The sequence below is a fragment of the Aegilops tauschii genome, chromosome 4 (assembly GCF_002575655.3).
Source record: "Aegilops tauschii subsp. strangulata cultivar AL8/78 chromosome 4, Aet v6.0, whole genome shotgun sequence".
Lineage (NCBI taxonomy): Eukaryota > Viridiplantae > Streptophyta > Magnoliopsida > Poales > Poaceae > Aegilops > Aegilops tauschii.
In genome coordinates, this window is record NC_053038.3 from 357834332 (window position 1) to 357842085 (window position 7754).

Here is a 7754-nt window from a genome sequence, read left to right on the forward strand (position 1 = left end):
ATATAATAATCACAAATACACTACAAGTAAAAACTATATTACTGCCTAGGTCGCGCCTAGGACGCTTAGGCAGCGCCTAGGCACTAGGCAAAGGCCAACCGCCTCGCTTACGCCTACTGCTTTTTCCAACCTTGCGCCTGCTAGAGGCCGGCCTCTCTGGAGGCCGCCTGCGAGGAGTCGGCCCTGTCTTGGCGCCGCCTTCTGGAGCTTAGCTGCCTTCTGGCAGCCGGCCGCTTGGGCCAGCCGGCCATCAGAAGGCGACGCTTCTTCTTGAGGTTCTGAGGGGCGCAGCCGGCTCCGATGTCTTGAAAGGTTCAGGGAATCGAGTTAGGCTACCCATGGCCCATTACTCTGACAGTAGTCCCCGAAGCTGGTGAGGCGCCGCGGCTGAGGAGCCGAGTAGCCTCAATAGTTTCTTTCTCCGGGTTCTCTGTTCAGAAGCTTCATCCGACTCCTGGCATGCCGCCTGGTGGGCAGCCACGTCCAGTCGGATTTGTCTGAAACTTCGAATGCAACGGCGGGAACTAGGTGGCGTGCTAGCTAAGCTTCCAGGCCTGCCGCCCGTCGTGGGCATGCCATGTGGTGTCAGCCAGCCGGGCCAGCCTGCTAGCCCACGCGCGCGATGGGACACGACAGCAGGCTGGGCCCGCCACCACCCGGCCTCGGCACGCGAGCGGATCCGCTGCGGCCGAGGCGAGCGGTTGAGCTTCTTTGCGGAGTTACTGCGCGCAGTAACTCGCGCGGTAAACACGGGGACGTGGGGTCGTGGGCACAGTTAATCCCACGATCCCACGCCCGCCCCCTCGGCTTCATAGCCCGTCGGCTATAAGTAGGGGGAGGAGGGGGGGCGGAGCACGCGCGCCCCTCTGTCCCATTCTTTCCTCCTTCTTCCTCCTCTTGTCGCAGCGCCCCCGAGCTCCGCCGGAGTGCTGCTGCTGCTCGTCTCCGTCGAGCTCTTCTGCCCTGAGCCCTCTTGGCCCTGCTCCGATCCTCAGCTCCCCCGCCGCGCCATTAGCCTCGTCGAGCTCTTCATGGCGCACGAGTGGGGAGGAGATTGGGACGGGTCGAACGTCAATGAAGACCACATCGCTTTCCTTCACGACACGCGGCGCCTTCCCGGCACAAACTACGTGAAGGCGCGCGTGCCTCCTGCGGGGGAGATCTCGCCGGCGCCGGGGGAGGGCGAGTAGGTTGTCTTCCGCTCGCACTTCATCCGCGGCTTCGGTCTGCCGGCGAGTGGCTTTCTCCGCTCGTTCCTCGAGTTCTACCATCTCCAACCTCATCACATCACGCCTAACACCATGATGCTTCTGTCCGCCTTCGTCACGATGTGTGAAGGCTACCTCGGCATCCTCCCCACCATCGAGTTGTGGGGAGCGTTCTTCTACAGCAAGCTGGGCACCTCCGCCCGGGAGGTGGCAGCCCAGTGCGGCGCCTTCGTCGCGGTGCGTTGTCCGTCTCCAAGGAATGCCTTCCCCTCCATCAAGCTGCCACAGCCGGTCAAGATGTGGTAGCAATCTTACTTCTACGTGGAGAACGTCAACCCGGCAGTCGACTTCATCAACCTGCCGGCCCACCGGCTGAGCCTCGGGCCAACTGGGGCTACAAGCCGAAGCCGGTGTCAGCAGACGGCACCGCCGCCATCAACCGACTCCGGGTGCTGACCGAAGCCGAAGGCCTCAAGGCGTCCGACTTGCTGGTCTCCTTTGTCGCGCGCCGGGTTCTCCCGCTCCAAGGCCGCCCTCATTTGATCTGCCGGATGAGCGGGCACCGCGACCCATGCCATCTGAGTACCAAGGAGATGTCGGCTGCTGAGGTGGCGAACTTGGTGAACGAGATCTCCAACCTCAAGCTGGAGGGGTCCTGGCAGTTCGGCAAGCAGCCGTACTCCCGCGCGGACCCGCCACCAGCCGTAAGCTTTTCCATCTTTGCTTTCTTCAATGCTTCATCTTGATTCCGTCTTGCGGTCTTGAACAGTCAGCCTCTTGCCCTTTGAAACAGATCTACATGTCCGAGGCGACAGCTGCCATCGTGGGGGCGGGTGGCCCCTATGCACCGGACCGAGCTGTGAGCAACGTGGACGACCCCGAGTTGGGGGCGGCCGCCTTGGAGGACGACGCCGCAGGCGGCGTCTATGGGGCCGGCGGCTCCGAGGAAGGCGGCATCGAGACTTGGCCTGATGATGACGATGAGGAAGACGAGCCGCACCCGGCACGAGGCGCCGGCAGGGCGGACGCAGGCCCCTCCGCCGAACCGACTGCTCGAGGCAGCACGCGAAAGCGCAAACAAGGCGCCGCCTTGTTCGGTAGCACGCCGAAGAAGGCCAAGAATCCGACCGCCGCGACCAGGCGGAAGGAGGCCGCAGCGAAGGCGGCCAAGTATCACAAGCTCCCGAAGGCGCCTCCCATGGTGTCGGCGTAAGTATCTTTTCTTGTGCTTTTCTTTCTTATCGATTCTTTCTGAGCTTCCTCTCTTCGTCTTTCTTGACATAGGGCCCCGCTCTCTCTTGAGAAGTCGGCCGCCGCCTCCATCCTTGGGTCGGCGGAGACCTCCTCCACCATCCGGCGAATCGATCCGGCCGCCGACCTCCAGGAGGCGCGGGAAAGAAACGCGCAGGAGGTGCGCGAGGAGCAGGAAGCCGCCCGCCTGGAGAAGGCGGAGGCAGACAAGGCGGAGGCCTCCGCACTGAAGAAACTTGCGGAGGCCGGAGCCGATGCTGTCGCGAAGAAGCAGGTCGAGGAAGCCGCGCGCCGCCAGTCGGCGTTATTCATCGTCCCTTTAAACTCCGTGCCGCCCCCACCAGAGTTCGTGGCGCCGACCGGGGGAGCCGGCGACGAGCACCCGATCATGGAGATGGACGGCGGCGATGTCGTCATGCCAGACGTGGCCGTGCCTCCGCCTCCACCATCTGGAGAGGCACAGGACAAGCAGCCGGCGGACCCGCCGGTGCCGCCAGCTGGGGACGAGATGGTGACGGGCCTGACTCCTGAGGTCCGCACACCAGCACGCCATCGGTTTGCAAAGGCGGCCTCGGCGCTGCGCCTGCTAGAAGCTGGTGCCGCGAGCTCTTCGATCCCGGACGCCGAGGTGACCAGCGCCGCGCCCGTCGAATGGGTGCGGGGAGGCGGGACGGGCCCTTTGAATCAGGCGATCCTGGACGTCCAAGGCAAACTCCGAGCCGAAGCCGACGCCCTGAAGCGGTGCAACCGAGCGTTCCTGGAGTCGCAAGCCGCCGTCCGGGTATGCTTCTTGGTTCTTTATCTTTAATTCTTGCATTTCTCTATGGGGGCGTGCCAGCGCAGCCACTCGGTGTAGTCCCCGAGTTTCGGGGCGGCTGCTGAGCAGGCGGCTCGGAACTTTAATTGGTAAGCTTCGAGTAGTAACATTGTCTGATATCTTCACTGCCGGATTATCACAACCTTCGCGCGGCCGCCTTCAACTCCAAAGTACAGGAGCTGAATCAACGAACCACCGACCTGTCGGAAAGCCAGAGTAAGTTTTTGTTTTCTTTCTCCGCGGGGGCGTGCTGGTGCACCCGCGGGCTGTAGTCCCCGAGATTAGCAGTCGGCCCGGATCTCCCCGGCAACTGTTCTTCTTCTTTGTTAATATTGATAACTTCTTTCTCTGCGGGGGTGCGCTAGCGCACCCGCGGGCTGTAGTCCCCGAGATTCGGGCCGACTGCTGAGCAGTCGGGCCGGATCTCCCCGGCGACTGTACTTATTCTTTGTTGGTTGTTGACGCCTTTTTTCTTTCTCCCTTCTTGCAGAGGCCAATGTTGCCCTGCAGCAGCAGCTGGGTGAAGCCAACACCGCCATGCGTGCCAAGGAGGTGGAGTGCAGCGAGCTGGCCCAAGAGCGTGACCGGCGGACCACCCAACTGGCGGAGCAGGCAGAGCTTCTCAAGAAAGCCCAGCAGGAGGCGGAGGCGAAGGAGGCCGGCCTCCTTGCTAAGTTCGAGACTGAACGCTCCGCTTGGACCGACAAGGAGGTGTTGCTTACTGCCGGCTTCGGCGAGATTAAAGACATGGTTGACGGTAAGCTTCCCTCTTTTTTCTTCTTCGAGCTGCCGGCTGCTGATCAAGCTGGCTTCTTGTTTCTAATTTTGGCTCTTTTGCTCTCTGTTTGAGCAGACTTCTTCCCCGGTCACTCCGGCGCTGCCAATCAGGCCATCGAGGCCGATCGCGAAGGGCAGAGGGCGGAAGGTGCGGAGATTGCTGCCGACGCCCCCCGGGCCCTTAGCAAACAACTTCTTAGCATCCAGGCCCGTCTTCGGCTGGCTCATCGGATGTTGCGCCGTCTTTAGCGTGTGGGCGCCCAGGCGATCGCCGCCCTGTGGCCAGACATGCCGGCTCCACGTACACCCAGCCGGACTGCCGACTGGTTAGAGGTGGTGGCCTGGAAGGGTTCCTTGGCCCGGGGCTGGGGCACGCCGGGCGTTGGAATTCGTCAAGGCGTTGTACCCTGGGCTAGATCTAGCCCAGTTGACCACGTTTCGACAGGAGGCCCAGGAAGAGCTGGTGGCGGTGGAGCGTGATCTTGTCAAGTGGGCGGCGGCAATCGCCGAGTACACCAACTCCAGCATCTTCGTCCCGGAGCTGGCTGAGAATGGTGCCGAGGCGCCGCAGGAGTGGTTCGGGCTGAACCCAGAGGATGGCGAGGACTCGGGCGAAGTGATCATCTCCAGCGACGAGGGAGAAGATGAGTAGGACGAGGAAGGTGAAGAGGAGGCACCAGAGGTTGAAGCGAACGGCCAGCCTCAGCTCGACCACGCCTCCAGCAATGAGCCCCGCCCGAGCGAGCCGCCTGCTGCTGAAGGCGACCAAGCGGAGACCGACCAGCCGGCCGCTCCACCAACCGGCACCACCGACTCCACCATTCTGCCGAACCCGTCTACTGCTCCCTAGGCTGCCAATTTATCTTTTGTTTTTTCCTGCTTTATCAGTCTCGACAAACTTTGTTAACTTCGCACAATTCCACACGCGGGGTGTATTTCAAACTTCTGTTGAATGTTGGCCAAGGGCCTTTTGATATGTAAATATATTTGCCGAGTTCTATCTTTCCTTGCTTTCTGCTCTTTGGCCTTTTTTCCTTTGCCGCCTTCCCTCAGTTGTCGTCTTGCCAGCCGAACAGCCGCTCTGCGGACAGTGGCTGGCTCAAGTACATAGCCACTTTCGGGAAGGCAAGTACTTAGCCAATTAGAGCTTTTTAGCAAGTTAAATAGAAGCCGGCCGGCCGGCTGCTCAGCAGCCGGTCGGCGAAGCGGGAAGCCGGCTTGAGCTATGTGCATGCTTTGGTCCTTAGCCATTTTTCATGCGGACACCCTTTTTGCCTTAACTCCTGCCCACCAGACAGTCGCTCTGCAAGCTGCGGCTTCTGGCAGGAGAGGGCTTAAGTGCCAACACATTACTTGTCCAGCTACAGGAAGCATTACATAGTACAAGGCGGTGAGTCCCCAGGTCGACTGGTCGAACCCGGTGCCAGGCGGACTAATGAAATAACACATTTAAAGGCATAATACTTATCATATAGATAAAGAGGGTAGTCCCCGAGCTCTTCTCGAGGGACCCGGAGTCTTTGTACTTAATACAAAAGGTAGCGTGGTACATACTGCATCAACTGTAAAACCTTCGAAGGAGATTCGCATTCCATGGCCGCTCCGTCTCCTTGCCGGAGTCGTCTCTTTTGCGTGCTCGAGGCTTCTGAGCATCGATCAGGTAGTAGGAGTCATTGCCCAATACCTTGCTGATGATGAAGGGGCCTTCCCAAGGTGCCGAGAGCTTGTGCTGGCCGGCTGTTCGCTGGATCAGCCGGAGCACAAGGTCTCCCTCTTGGAAGGATCTTGGCTTGACCTTCTGGTTGTAGTATCGGCGCAGGCTCTGCTGGTAGATGGCGGACCGGCTGAGTGCCAACAGCCGGCCCTCTTCCAGCAGATCGACGCCGTCTTCTCGTTCTTCTTTTGCCTCCTCTTCGGTGTACATGGTGACTCGGGGGAGTCGAATTCTATGTCCGTTGGGATGACGGCTTCGGCACCGTAGACGAGGAAGAAAGGTGTGAAGCCGGTTGACTTGTTCGGAGTTGTGCGCAGGCTCCAGAGGATGGCCGGTAGCTCGTCGAGCCAGCAGCTGGCCGAACGCTCCAGAGGCTCGACTAGTCGGGGCTTGATGCCGGACAAAATGAGGCCGTTTGCTCGCTCCACCTGGCCGTTTGACTGCGGATGGGCAACAGACGCTAGGTCCAGTCGGACGCCCTGCGTCGCGCAGAAACGGGCCAAGGCACCTTTGGCAAAGTTTGTGTCGTTGTCGGTGATGATGCTGTGCGGTAATGCCATACCGGATGGTGATGTCGGGATGAAAGTCACAGCAGTCGGACCATTCAACTTCTTGATTGGTTTTTCTTCTATCCACTTGGTGAACTTGTCCACCATGACAAGCAGGTGAGTCATGCCACCGCGTGCTGTCTTGAATGGTCCCACCATATCCAGCCCCCAAACTGCAAAGGGCCAGGTGATGGGGATGGTCTTGAGTGCAGAAGCCGGATGATGTGGCTTGGAGCGGAACTTCTGGCACCCTTTGCATTTCTGGACCAAGTCTTTGGCATCTTCTAGAGCGGTCAGCCAGAAGAAACCGTGGCGGAAAGCTTTGGCAACAAGTGCTCTTGAAGCCGCGTGGTGACCACACTCGCCTTGATGGATATCTTTGAGGATTGTTTGGCCTTGCTCCGGCTCCACGCAGCGCTGGTAAACACCAGTGACACTGCGCCTCACAAGTTCTCTGTTGACAATGGTGTACGCTGCCGCCCGACGTTGCACTTGACAGGCCGAGATCTCATCAGTTGGCAGCTCTTTATTCACCAGAAAGTTGAGGATGGGCTGAGCCCAGGAAGGTGCTGCAATTTCTTCAACTGCTAGGACTGCTACTTGCACGAGGGCAGTTGGGCCGGGAGGCGGCGTGTTGGAGTCGGCTGCCGCTTGCTGAGCCGATGAAGTCCCCGGGCCAACTGCTGCAGTCCCCGGGCCGGGTTCTGAAGTCCCCGGGTCGGGTGCGACTGCTGCAGTCCCCGAGCCGCCTGCCGAAGTTCTCGCGCCGGCTGCCGGGGTCCTCAAGTTGGATCTGACTGCTTCAGGAGGAGCCGACACGAAGATGGAGTCTGATTCTGGTGATGGCTTGACAGACGGCTTGAGGAGGCCTTGCAGGGCGACGCCGGCTGGGATTGCTTGCCGGGTAGATCCAATCTGTGCCAAAGCATCGGCTTGCTCATTGTCATTTCTTGGCACATGGAGGAACTCGCACCCTTCGAAGTATCCACTAAGTTGCTGTACGAGGAAGCGGTACCTCGCCATGTTTGCATCCTTGGCGTCCCAGTCGCCTGACGACTGCTGGACCACCAAGTCGGAATCGCCATAGCACAGGATCCGGCGAATGCCGAGTTCCTTGGCAAGCCGGAGGCCATGAATGAGTGCTTCGTACTCAGCAACGTTGTTGGAGGCGGCAAAGTGGATTTGTAGCACATATTTGAGCTTGTCGCCTTTGGGAAAGGTGAGGACGATGCCGGCTCCCAAACCGGTGCGCATCTTGGAACCATCAAAGTGCATCCGCCACTGGGTGGAGTCTGGCGCTGGCGGCAGGTACTGGGTCTCGGCCCAGTCGACGAGGAAGTCGGCCAGTGCTTGTGACTTGATGGCGGTGCGAGGCTGGTAGTAGATGGTGTAGGGGGCCAAATCTATGGCCCATTTGGCCACTCGGCCTGAGGCATCTC